Raw genomic sequence first — 13827 nt, forward strand, 5'->3', positions numbered from 1 at the left:
ACTGGCTTTTTTTTTTTTTTTTTTTTTTTTTTTAACTTTCCAGGTAATTATAATACGCAGCCAGGGTTGAAAAGTACTAGATTTAGAAAAAAAGCCTCTCTCACAGAGAGTTTTAAAAAGGGTAAGGGTCCTGTGTGGATGGGGCCTTCGGTTAAACCAGAGGGTTGGCAAACCAAGGCCCGTGGGCCGAATACGCCCCGTGCTTGCCATATGATCGCGAGCTCAGAATAGTTTCTACATTTTTAAATGGTTGGAAAGGGATTCAAAAGAAAAATAATATTTCACGATACGTGAACGTTATATGAAATTCAAATTTCAGCGCCCATAAATAAGGTCTTATCGGCACACTGCCATCTTCATTTCCGCACACGTTGTGGCTGCCGTGTGCTACAATGGCAGAGGTGGGTAGTTGCAACACGGACCACATGGCTTCTGGCCATATTTACTACCTGGTCCTTACAGAAAAAGCCGGACCCTTAACTTAAATCGTAGGACAAAAGAGTCTTCGCAAACAAGCTTCTCTTCGCGATAGGATGCGGAATGGGAACCGCTTAAAACCACAAAGCTCAAAGAAGCAAAGATTTTTTAAGAAAAGGTGAAATTCAGCCTTACCGTGAGTGTAGGGGGAAGAACGCTTTCATACACAGCCCAGGAGAGGGTTGGTACATTCTTTCCGGAAGGTCTTTTCTTATCAAGGACCTTAGCGATGTTCATATGCTTTATCCAGTCCATTCTCTTTCTAGAAACGGATCCAATAGAAACTCTCACTTAAACGTGCCGTGTTATCCACCAGGATTTTATTGAAAAGTTATAATACAAAACACGACAACAACCCCCCCCCCCCCAATCTAAGGGTGAAACAGTACGTGGTGTTTTAATAAATTGTGTTACCTCCATATGCGGCTATAAAAATGATATGCTTGAGGAATAATGACACAGGAAAATGTCTGTGGTCTGTAGAGTGAAAAATAAACCATAAAGCGAAACTTATCATGAGCAGAAAAATTTCAGCTCATCACAAAACAATATGTATGTAGAGAGAATATTGGAAAGATAGATCCAAAATGATAATAATGTCTAATTTTGGATGATTGCATGATGGGTCATTTAAATTTTCTTCTTTCCTTCTGCTTTTCTCTATTTTTAAAAAATTTCTACGTTGAACATGAGTTCATATGGTAGCTCTAGCTATCTATCCATTTATTTTTCTAAATGTTTGTTTTATTTATTTTGAGAGAGAGACAAAGCAAGAGCAGGAGAGGGGCAGAGAGAGAGAGAGAGAGAGAGAGAGAGGGAGAGAGAGAATCCCAAGCAGGCTCTGTGTTCGGGGTGGAGCCTGTTGTGGGGCTCAAACCCATGAACCATGAGATCATGCCCAGAGCCGGAGTCAAGAGTCAGATGCTCAATCCATTGAGCCACCCAGGTGTCCCATTGTGGTAACATTATTTAGAGGGAGCCCCCTAGGGATAGTACGGTACAGGACAGCCTTAGCTTGGGAGGTGAGAGACCTGAATTTACATTCTAGAAGCCCCTCCTCCTCCCCACCTGCTGAATGAGCTTGAGGATGCCACACAAGAGCTCGGACGCTCTCTTGCTGAGGCAACAACGCCTGTTGTGACAAGCAAAGACTTTCCAAGCCATAGCGCCTGCATCAGAGTCTCATTCCCATCACTTACGTGCTCAGTAATTTGAACCATTTCCAGGGTCATTCGGATGCTCTGAAAGGCAGGGATGGGAAACCTTCCTTTAGAGGTTTTTTGGGGGCGCCTGGGTGGCTCAGTAGGTTAAGCGGCCGACTTCGGCTCAGGTTGTGATCTCCCGGTTCATGAGTTTGAGTCCCGTGTCGGGCTCTGTGCTGACGGCTCGCAGCCCGGAGCCTGCTTCGGATTCTGTGTCTCCCCCTCTCTCTGCCCCTCCCCTGCTCTCAGTCTGCCTCTCCCCCAAATAAATAAACATTTAAAAAAATAAAAAAAATCAGAGGGTTTTTTTTCAACGACCGACCAAGTGGGTGTCTGCAAAGCACCCGATGCGGTGCCTGGGGCAGGTGAGCGCCCCAGAACCTTTGGTTCCCTTTCTCCTCCTCTCCCTGGCACCTTCAAGTCCCTTCTACTTGAAACTTCATCAACAGCTTGGGTGTTTGTAACCACGCCCGTTTGCAGGAAGGTGAGCGAGTGTGACCGCATTCGTGCGTGCTCAGAGAACATCCGCCCTGAAAGCCAGCTTCTGCACCTGCCCAGATTCTGCTCAGCTCTGGCTCCCACGCTCCCCACATGGCCAGCGGCTGTCAATTCCTGATGATGTTCTCCAGGGCACGGGGTGCTCCGTCCTTCCGTGGGGTCTTCTACGGGGGTCCTCGAGTAGCAGGCGCTAAATGCGCCTCGTCCTCACATCGGTCACGGGAAACATCCCAGGAGCGACAGCCAGGGCCAGGTCCACACCTTAGAGCACGCCCCACTCTGGGCACGGATGGCGGAGGGGCCCCGGCAGTTCCTGGCCTATTTGGTTGGCGTGTGATGAATCACACAACGCGCGCACCTCGTAAAGCCACGCTGCTGTCGGGAGGCAGAAGAAGGGCCCGCGCCCCCACGGACGTCCACGTCCTCACCCCCCGAACCTGCGGATACGTCACCTTAAGAGGCGAAGGGGGGGATTAAAGTTTTGCTGGTCGGTTGGCCTTTCAAATAGGGAGATGATCCTGAACTGTCTGGTGGGCTCGGTGTCATCATAAACGTCCTTCACCGTGGACAGGGAGGCAGAAGAACAAGGTCAGAGGGAGATCTGACAACGGAGTTATGGATACACGCCATGCCGCTGGCTCTGAGGATGAAGGGGCCACACGCGGCGGGGGGTGCGAGTGCCTCCCAGAAGCCGCACAAGGCAAGAAGACAGAATCTTCTCCAGAGCCTCCAGAAGGAGAACAAGCCTGCTGCTCGAGCAACATCCGGGGTCAGAACTACTAACTACACAACACCTAAGAACGCAAGATGATACAGTTGCGTAGTTTTAAGCCACTAAGATTCCGGTCCGTCGTTTGTTTACAGCGGCACTAACAAACTTGAAAAGCAAGTATCCGACATAAATAACCTCACTGAATTGACACGACCCTGCCAAGTAGGTAGTATTACCCGCATTTTACAAAAATAGAAACAGGTTCAGAGAGGGTAAGTCTCATGCCTCACAGCTAATAAGTGGCCTGAGCTAAGGTCGGTGTCTACAGCTCTCTTCTGCTAGGACCCATGTTCTGTACTCTCTGCAAGAACTAGACCTCAGTGTAGACATTTCTGAATCAATACCTGTGAGGTGTGCAGTCCAGACTCTTAGGCTCGGGCCGGGACTCAAATGGCTACTCAAGCTCTGACTGGTGATTGGACTCTCGCATAATGTCTCATGGCAGATGGATATCCAGCCTCTGCTTGAATGCCTCCTCTGACGGGGAACTCACCATCATCCACTCGTCCCGCTCTTGGACAGCTCTGCCTACTGAAGAGATCTTTCTGACTCAGCATGTTGAGCATGATTTAATGACTCATAACCTCTACTTTTTTTTTTTTTTTTTTTTATGGCCTACTCTTTCTACTGGAGACCCTCACAATATTTGCCCGCATTTGGTGAGTCAGGCTGGGTTCAAGACCCGGAGTCTCTCAAGATGGTGGCAAGCCCCCCGAGGGCTGACCTGAGACGGAAGCAGACCGCTCCCAGAGGCTGTCATTGCACAGAATCGGCTTGCAGACCAGTTTCATCCGCAGCCCTCCTCCCGAACTGGAGAAGGGGCTCATCTGGGGGCTTTTGCGGGAGGTTTGGGCACTCCCGTCTCTGATCATGTATTTCCTTATTGATACTCCAAATAAATGTGGATGTGAGGCTTCATTAATTCAAAATTCAGGCATTGTGGGTTTGGGATCACATGGAAAGGGATTGCATTGGGCTTCACCTGTCTGTCCTTCTGCAGCGTAAATGTGTGTGCAGGTGGCGTGAACAGATCGCCTGAGACAGCGGCTGAGACTGCCCGTTGCACCGAATGGCGTTTGTAAGTAGTACATGGATCCTTCACTCCTGGATGCAGGATCCTTCTGGAAATCTACTCGTTGACACTTCGTTTATTTTTAAATTTTATTGTATTATTTTTTTAATGTTTATTTATTTTTGAAAGAGAGAGAGAGACAGACAGAATGTGAGCACAGGAGGGGCAGAGAGAAAGGGAGGCACAGAATCCGAAGCAGGCTCCAGGCTCCGAGCTGTCAGCACAGAGCCCGACACGGGGCTCGAACCCACGAACTGTGAGATCATGACCTGAACTGAAGTCAGACGCTTAACTGACTGAGCCACCCAGGCGCCTTCCCTTCACTGACACTTCAGTAGTTGTGTAGAAGTACTCTGATGACAGTTATAGTTGTTATTACTTCTGGATGTTTCCTAAGCGACAGAAATCATGCTAACATAAGAGTTTCGCATGCATCTCTCTTTTTCTTCTTATAGGCGGGGCAACTGAAGTATCAGAGAGGTAAGGAGACTTGGGTAAGGTCACACAGCCCTGTAGTGGCGAACCTGCAGCTCCCGAATCCCATCAGGAGAAGCTCCATTGGGACGTGTAGAGAGGCGGAGATCTGGAGTCAGACAGACCTGAGCCTATGTCCCCCATCACCATCCATTCTCGGGGTCATCTTGGACAACTCACTTCACCCCTCCTAGCTTTAGGCTGCATCTATAAAACAGGAACGATTTGTGTTATTTCAGAGGATCACAGGGGTCGACAAATTATTGTTCTTCTGTAACGTTTACTATAATTTGTATCTCCCATCTTTTTGGTTGGTTTTGTCTGTTTTCCCCTCTAGAATATGGAGCCCAGAACACAGAATCTATGCCATCCTGTTATTGCTGAACTGACAGAATCCAGCCCAAGTCTAGCATAGAGTTGACACTTTATCGGTATTTGCTAAGTGACCGGATAAATGATACCACGATTGCAAACGGACCCTGGCACGTGCTGAGTGCTCTCTTCCCTCCCTCTTCTGGACCTGGGTCCAAGTGGCTGCCTGGGGCAGTAGGATGCAAAATGGGATAGAGGGGACGTGATGAGCAATGCATTATGTGTCCTGTTTCCTCAAGGGGCATCAGCTTTACAAATCAATACCTAGAGGGAAGAAGAGAGAGTTAGATAAGGTCCACTAGGTATTGGGCTTTGCGTGCCTGCCCGTAAACCCCTCAAATATGGCATGGTTTCTCCATGTGACTCGTCCAAACTCACTTTGGTATCTCATCCAATTGAATGAAGTTTATTGACAGGACTGGATAATCCATAGAGTAATAGTAACATAGTAGTAGCTAGAGCTCCTGTTTATTGAGTGCTTGGTGTTCCAGGGGTTATATTCTACACTTTGTAGGATATGTTTAATCATTAGAAAATGTTCAGAAGAAAGTACAACCGTCCCTCCCTTCCATAAATGAACTGAGGCTCACCCTGCCCGAATCATAGGACTCGTAAGCTGGGGTGGGGCTCCAATCTGCATCCGGGGTTCCCCACTTTCCTTCTGTAGCACGGCCCCATGCTTCTTACCTGCAGGGCAGGCTTCTGGCCATCCCAGGTGTGCAAACCACTCTCACGAGCCCAAGGTAAACACAGGTCTTTCCAGAGCTGAAAAAGCCATCATAAAGACTGGCTTTGAAGTTCACGCCCTTTTCACGCGTTGCTGACATTTTTTTGGTCTTCACTCAGGGCCTTCTGTTTGAATCGTGTGCAGTGGGGTGAATTGTGAACCCCCTCCTCTCCCGACAGATATGTTCAAGTGCTAACCTCCCGTTCTTCAGAAGGGGACCTATTTGGAATTATGGTCTTTTCAGGAGTGATGAGTTACTTTAAGATGAGGTCATACCGGATTAGAGTGGGCCAAATCCAACGAGTCGTGTCCCCATGAGAAGAGGAGAGAGACTCAGGGAAGAAGGCCGCGTGATGGTAAGCGCAGAGATTGGAGTTGTACAGCTACAAGCCAGGGCACAACACCCAGGATTGTCCAGGGCCACCAAAGCTAGGGCAGGGCAAAGGCGGCTTATTCCCTAGTGTCTTGGGAGCGTGGTCTCGCCAACATCCCACTTCCAGAACTGCAGGAGAATACATTTCTATTGTTCGAAGCCACCTAGGCTGTGGTAACTTGTCAGGGCAGCCTCAGGAGAACACCCGCCCATTCCGGAAATCTTGCCTCTCTCGTGTCCCAGCCCAGATGAGTGAGAGCAGAGGCAGCAAGGGGGAGGGGCTTAAATGCTGCTGGATGCGGGCACCCCCCCCCCCCCCCAGCCTCAAGGAAGAGGGTCAACAGCTGGTTCAACGCCGTTTAAAAATACTTGCTGCATAAGACGCAGGCATGGGGACCAGAAGCCTGGCTGCCTATAGGCGATCCACAAACCGGAGAGCTCCTGAGTGCCTCTGACGCCAGGCAGCAACAATAACTCACTTTGGTGTGCTTTCAAGTTTACATGCTGCTTTTCAGGTCGTGAGACTCTGAAGTCCCGTGGATGTTAGTATTACTTTTATTCCCCAAGAAACGGAAGATTCGAAGGCTTAGGAGATTTACCCAGACGGGTAAATGAGAGGAGTGAGCATACAAACCCCGAATGGTGATGCCCCAGCACTGCATTCATTGAAAGCCGTCTGCCTTCCAGGGGACCAAGGCGAGGAAGAAACGTCCCTCCCCTTCAGGGCACTATGATTTAGGGGTACAGACAGATACAAAAACAGACAAGCTCCATGCAGGGGTCAGTGCCAGGTGGAGGGAAGGTACTTTTTGTGCACTGGGCACCTGCCCCAGCCTGTGGTTCAACCAGGGGGGAGGAAGGTCCCAAGCTCGGCTTTGGGGGAAGGTCAACAGAAAGGCAGAGAAGGAGGCATGGGCGGTCCAGGCCAGGGCTTCTCAAACTTTCTGGTCCTAAGAACCCTTCATACGCGAATAAGTTATTCTGGACCCCAAAGAGCTTTTGTCACATGGGGGAGCCACCAACTATTTACAATATTAGAACCTAAAAGAGAAACGATAAAAATATTTCCTAACTTTGTTGCAAGTCACGATAATAAACCCATTGCATGCGAACGTAAGTCAACAGATATGTATATATTTTTGAAAAGTTATTCCAAAAAAAGAAAAATGCAGGCCACTTCTGTGGCCTTGTTTTACATTCCTGCAAGTTTCCCCTAATGCGTGGCTTGTCAGAAGACAGCTGCGTCTTCCCCTTCTAGCTCGACATTCAGTCTGTTGCGATCTGTTGCTTTGGCTGATGTCGTGAGAGAAAATCTGGCCTCACACTCACAGGAAGCAGGGAAAGGGAAGAGGCCATCAGGGCCCCCTGAGAGGCTCTCGTGGTTTCCAGGGGGTCCCCAGCCCAACGCTGAGAACTGCAGTCCTGGGCAGTGAGACTGTCCTAGGCAGAGGGAAGCCACGGCACAGAACGTCTGGGGAATGAATTGCACGCCGCTCAGCAAGACCCGAGCATGTGGGGAAAGACCTCGAATGGCAGGAAGGGCCCCTGAAGTGACGGTGGTGGGGAGCACCGAGATGCCTGGGGGGGGGTCCGTGGTTCAGCCGGCCGGTGTGTTGGAAAGCCACTGAGGGTTTTAGTCAGGGCGGGGCCGGGGGCAGTTGGCGTTGGAAAAGAGCCCTTCCGCTGCTGGGGGGTGGGGGGGGGGAGGCTTGGGGCAGGATGAGCTGGAGGGGGCAAGACCAGAAGCTGCTGCGGTGGTGTGGGCAGTGGATGACCAGCCTCTGGAAGATTCTGGCATGATCTATCACTGGCTTACATCACAGTACAAAGCCACAGTTCGTACTGATGGCCCTGAGCCAACGAGACAAGGTTAATCACACTGAATAGGCTGTTTTAAGAACAGAGGAAATGTTTCCATTAAAATAATTAAAATCTTAAAACGTTTTGGGGCTCAAAGGTATATGTTTCAGTTACCTGGAAAATCTACTTGCTGAAACGGTTCATTTTCTCCTGATCTCAGAGAAGTAAGATTTTACCGTATTTTCTCTACACAGTGGGACTTTGAGGGAGAGAGGACCATGTCGACAAACGGAGGGGGTCCCAATGGTCCAGAGCCTCTCACACTCAGTAGCTCTGTGACCTTGGATGCAGGACCTGGGGACGCCCGTGCCTCAGTTTCTCCATCTCGAGTAAGAGAATAATTCCCTGGGAAGTGGCCATTCTACCAGGGGACTGACTGATGCGTTTAGAGCTAAGTTCCCCACCCAGCCGCAAAATCTCTCGTTCTGTATGCCTGGTCTTTTGCTTTAGAACATTCTTTCCTACGATTGCCTATAAATCTCACATGGCATGCACCGGGGATTTCAAGTTTTGGAAACCTTTGTGCCAAGAGGTAGTGAACATTGAGTGGGCTTATGCACATTTGGGATCCCCTCTCCCCTCATGGCTTTTATGCCCGAGGGCGAAGACCCCAGTGGAGGGCCAGCCTGGGCCCCTCGCATGCTAGTCCCCTTCCGTGGTTTCCAGCCATGGCTGCCACTGGTGTCCCAGACCAGGGTGTCATGGCAGTGTCTCGGGGCTACCAGGGGCACGGAGGATGGTGGGGGGCTCTGTGGAGTGCTGGGGGGCAGGGCTCCAGAGTTCAGCAACCCCATACTTTAGCCATAACAGTTGTGCCTGTCTGATGTGCTCCTCCAGTGGGATTCCACAGAGAAGTTTGATCGACAAGATGGGTCCTGCAACACACACACACACACACAGACACACACACACACTACATACCTGCATACACACATGCACTTGTGCACGCACACACACGCGTGCATGCACACACCTGCAATACATATGTGCATGCACACACATATCTACATACATGTACACACATGCACACATACCTGCTCATACATGGGTGCACACACATCTACACACATGTGTACACATACCTGCATATACACATGCACAGGTGCATGCACGCACACACACTCATACCAGCACATACACGTGTGCACACACACATGCACACACACGTACATGTATACCTGCACACACATGCACGCACATACCTGCACATACATGTGTGCACACACACATCTACACACACGTGCACACATGCACACACATGCACACACATACCTGCATATACACATGCACATGTGCACACATGCACACACACATACCCGGACACACGTGTGCACGCACACACTCACATATCTGCACATGCACACGTGCATGCATGCACACACATACCTACACACATGTGCACGCATGCACACACGCACACGCATACCTGCACACACATACACGCACATACCTGCACATACACGTGTGCACACACACATATCTACACACATGTGCACACACGCACACATACGCACACACATACCTGCATATACACATGCACATGTGCACGCATGCACGCACACATACCCGGACACACGTGTGCACGCACACACTCACATATCTGCACACGCACACTTGCATGCGTGCACACACATACCCGCACACACATACGCGCACATACCTGCACATACACATGTGCATGCACACACATATCTACACACATGTGCACACATACGCACACACATACCTGCATATACACATACACATGTGCACGCGTGCACACACACAGACATTTGCAAGGCTTGATTTCAGGGCCAGTTAGATTAGCAGGAGGGAACTGATAAATCCCACCAGGGTCTCTCTAGCCCACCTGCCATGAGGGGTGGTGGGTTTCCCATCACGGGGCTCAAAAATCCTCTGGCCTCCTCCTCATCAATGTTCTGCTCCCACATCTCCCTTGGCTGGGGAAACACTCCCAGATCCAAGGCCGCCTCCTAACCTCGCTCCGGCACCTGGAGCGCTTCCTGGGTCAATCCCCTCTTGGTGGGAGAAGCAGCTGGAGATGAGAATGGGATCCGCCACCGTGGGCTGTGGGACTTGAGATGGGCCTTCCTGTTCTCCAGGCTTCTGGCTCCTTCTCAGTAGAACAGCGCTCAGATGTTGAGCTTGTAAATGAGGTCCGGTAGAGGCAGGAGCACCGAGCAGGGAATAGATGCTGAGTAAAAGTCAGTGCAGGGCGCGGGGGGGGGGGCTCAGTCGGTTGGGCGTCCAACTTCGGCTCAGGTCATGATCTCACAGTTTGTGGGTTCGAGCCCCGCGTTGGGCTCACTGCCGTCAGCACAGAGCCCAGTTCGGATCCTCTGTCCCCCATCCTCCTCCCCCACCACCCCTCCCTCATCAGCACTCTTCCTCTTGAAAATAAATAAATCTTTAAGAAATTATATATAGAATAAAATATATTCAATATATACCATATTTATCTATTTTTGTATATAATATATTCTATATAATTCTATAGATACATAGAATTCTATAAACAGAACTCTATAAATATATAAAATATATATTTATATATTTGTAATACATATTATATATATAAATAATAGATACATAATAAATGATATATATAGTATATATATTTATGTATAGAATAAAAGAAAGTGTGTGTGTGTGTGTGTGTGTGTGTGTGTGTGTGTGTGTCTGTTGGGGCGCTACAAAGTGAGGGGTCAGGGCGAGCGGAATATGTACTCTCTCCTTTCAGGGGAGGGGATTCTCTCCAGGGGCCCCATCAGGAGGACAGAAAGTTTCAGACCCACATCCCAGGCCACGCTGTCCCCCTTTCCGTTTTGCCCCTCCGCACTGGAGTCCAACTGGGTATCAAAATGAAAGCTCCCCTTGCCCTCACCCACAGCAGCTGCTTCATTCAGTTTTGCATTTCTTCCCGTCTGAACGTTAGCTCTTGTCCCCGGCAGTAACTTTCATAATTCCTCCGGAGCCTACGTCTTCTATTGACATTCTGATGGATGATAGCGGGCTTCGGCGAGCAGCCAAGCGGCCTTCCAGGGCCATTCTGACCTATTGGGAAAAAAGCAGGGATTAAATAACCAATTATAAATGGATATTTACCTGATAGATTAGGATGACGACTGCGGAGAAGTCTTGCTCTATTAGGTAAATGATCTACGCTCCACGAAGGTTTATAAATATGTATTTCACTAAAAGACTCAAGTCCTGGCAATAATTAACATGCATTTCATAGCATCCCATTAAAAACTAAGCCCTCCTCTCGAGTTTTCAGAAGAAAATGAGCTTAAAATAATGCGGCAGCAAATCGGTAGCTGGGCTTCTGAGCGAGCCTGGGAGGTGCCGCTGTCAGATGGCCCATCCCGACCTGTCCTGTCTCACCCTGCCTCTCCTCCTGGGTCCCCTCTTGTCCCAGATGTCGCTGCGACATCTTCCCAGCGGCACGGTTAAAAGCACACGTAGCCTCTGGCTCCTCCTTCCTTGTGTGAAACCGGTCCCGTGTCTCATCCTGCCCCCAGCCCCACTCCGAATTTTCCTGCTGCCAGCGTTAGGTTTCCATCCTTAGAGATCTGTATGTGGGGCGCCCGGGGGGCCCATTCCGTTGAGTGTCCGACTCATGATTCCGGTTCAAGTCATGATGTCAGGGCCCGTGAGTTTGAGCCCCGTATCAGGCTCTGCTCTGACAGCATGGAGCCTGCTTAAGATTCCTCTCTCGCCCCCTCCCCCCCCGCCCCTCTCCCCTGCTCCTGCTTTCTCTCTCTCTCTCTCTCAAAAAAAAATGTTAAAAAATCTGCATATATTACCGCTCTACTCAAAAACACTCCACATGAATCATTACGTGGCACAACACCTGAAGCTATTATAATGTTACATGTCAATTATATCTCGGTAAGAAAACAACAACAAAAACAAAGCACTCCACAGCCCTGTGGGGCTTTGGTAACATTTCCCAATGTTGAGTTCTTTGGAACACGGGTTCTATGAGACAACTCTCTTCAAATTGAAACGAGATGTTATGAGTAAACTATTTGGAAAATAGTGTCTCTTTAGTAGTCCTTCTCTGAAGTGCCAACGCGTCTGAAAATATTAAAGGCCCTGAGAAGTCCTGCAGTGTTTGCCACAGGGTTCTACAAACTTCGCTTTGTAATACCTCTTGACGTCTTGGGAAAGTGTTGTTACCTGCAGCGTACTTTGGGAAATCCTGACTTGTGTGCGGGAGAAAGTCCAAATCCTTTAGCCTGGCTAATGAGGGCTCTGCGACTGACCTCCAGACTACCTTTCCAAGCCCATTTCTGGCAGCTCCCTCTTTGTCATATCCCCATTACAGACCACTCTTCATTTTCAGTAGCCACAGCATCTTTTCTTTTCACGGGAAGCCCTCCCTCACTTCCCCTCTTCGTCTTGTAAACTCTTATTTAAGCTTCAAAATCCAACTCAAATATCAATTCCACTGGGCTGCCCATAACACACTCCTTTATCTTTGTCACATTAGCATTTTTAACGAACCTTTTCTATCATGTTGTTTTAAGATTTTTTTTTTTTACATTTTATTTATTTTTGAGAGAAAGAGAGAGAGCACGAGTGGGGGAGGGCAGAGAGGAAGGAAGACACAGAATCCGAAGCAGGCTCCAGGCTCCCAGCTGTCAGCACAGAGCCCGACGTGGGGCTCAAACTCACGGACCGTGAGATCGTGACCTGAGCGACAGTCCGACGCTTAACTGACTGAGCCACCCAGGTGCCCCTATCATGCTGTTTTTTAAATTAAATGTGTGTTTATTTATTTGGAGAGAGGGAGAGAGACAGTGTGGGAGGGGGAGGGGCAGAGAGAGAGAGAGAGAGAGGAGAAACTCCCAAAAGTGAGTCCTTATTCCTCCTTTTTGGAGTGTTTGGAGGTTTCTTTGCACGAGCACGTGAGTTATTTCAGCAACGGAACCTGAGAGAAATCGGGGCTGCCTGGTTTCGTCCAGCCCCATCACCACAAAGAGCCCTTTGACAAAGGAAAGATACAGCTTTCTTTCGCTCCCCCCCACCCCGTCCCTGACCACTGATGAATGAAGCTAGTTGACTCGTGGCTCCAGAAGGCACCAACTGGGTACGCTTATTTGAAAGAGCCACTGGATATTGTTTTAACGGCCGTATTAACGTGACGGGCCCATTGTAGATTTTCTGATGCCTTATGCCTGAGAACGTGCTTTTAGCCTTGGCTCAATGGCAGCGATATTGGAATGAATGCATCTCCAGCAGGACCTGGATCCCCGTGAATATGAGATGCTTTATCTCTGGAGACCATCTGGGCAAGCCATGCTTTAAATAAATAAACTGAGTGCTCTCGTCGTACGGGATGCCTACGAGCCAGGACTTTTCCGTGTTATAATGTGGATATGAAGCACGATTATGGATAGAAGGTAATATGATAGAGGCAGGAGGCCATAACTCTGCATCAAAGTAGCAGAGCTTCTTAATGGGAACCCGGACAGGGTGATGATTTGACTCTCTAGTCCCATCACTTTTATCGTCCAAACACCATTTGTACATTTATGGAGAAGCCTCTCTGACTAGGGGGTAGATGCTAATGGCGACCTTTCGAACATCCGCTGGGCAGGCATCGTGCCCAATTCTGTCTGTCTTTCTCTCTTTTGTGGGAGCATGAGTGTGCGTGGGAGTGTGTATGTGTGTAAAGGAGTGGGTGAATGTGAGTGTGTGTGTGTGTGTGTGTGTGTGTGTGTCCACAGCCAAGAATCATTGGTCCCCAACTGATGGAAGTGATTGATTGCAGCATGGAGAGGTCGATGTCACAGACCTCTTATTCTGAACTAGGAGCTGGGGTATATTCAGCTTGTCCCCTTTCGTTCAAATACCTCCGTTTTCATCGGCTTTGCCTAGTGCCTGCAAGAGTTCCCGGAGGGCTCGGCGTGCCCCGGTACCAACACCCGCTGGAGCTGGGCCACTTTCCCCTGAGAGGCCACCCTAGCATCTGTGCTGGGCCTTCTAGAACTC

The sequence above is a fragment of the Panthera onca genome, chromosome B3, assembly GCF_046562875.1.
Source record: "Panthera onca isolate mPanOnc1 chromosome B3, mPanOnc1 haplotype 2, whole genome shotgun sequence".
Taxonomy (NCBI): Eukaryota; Metazoa; Chordata; class Mammalia; order Carnivora; family Felidae; genus Panthera; species Panthera onca.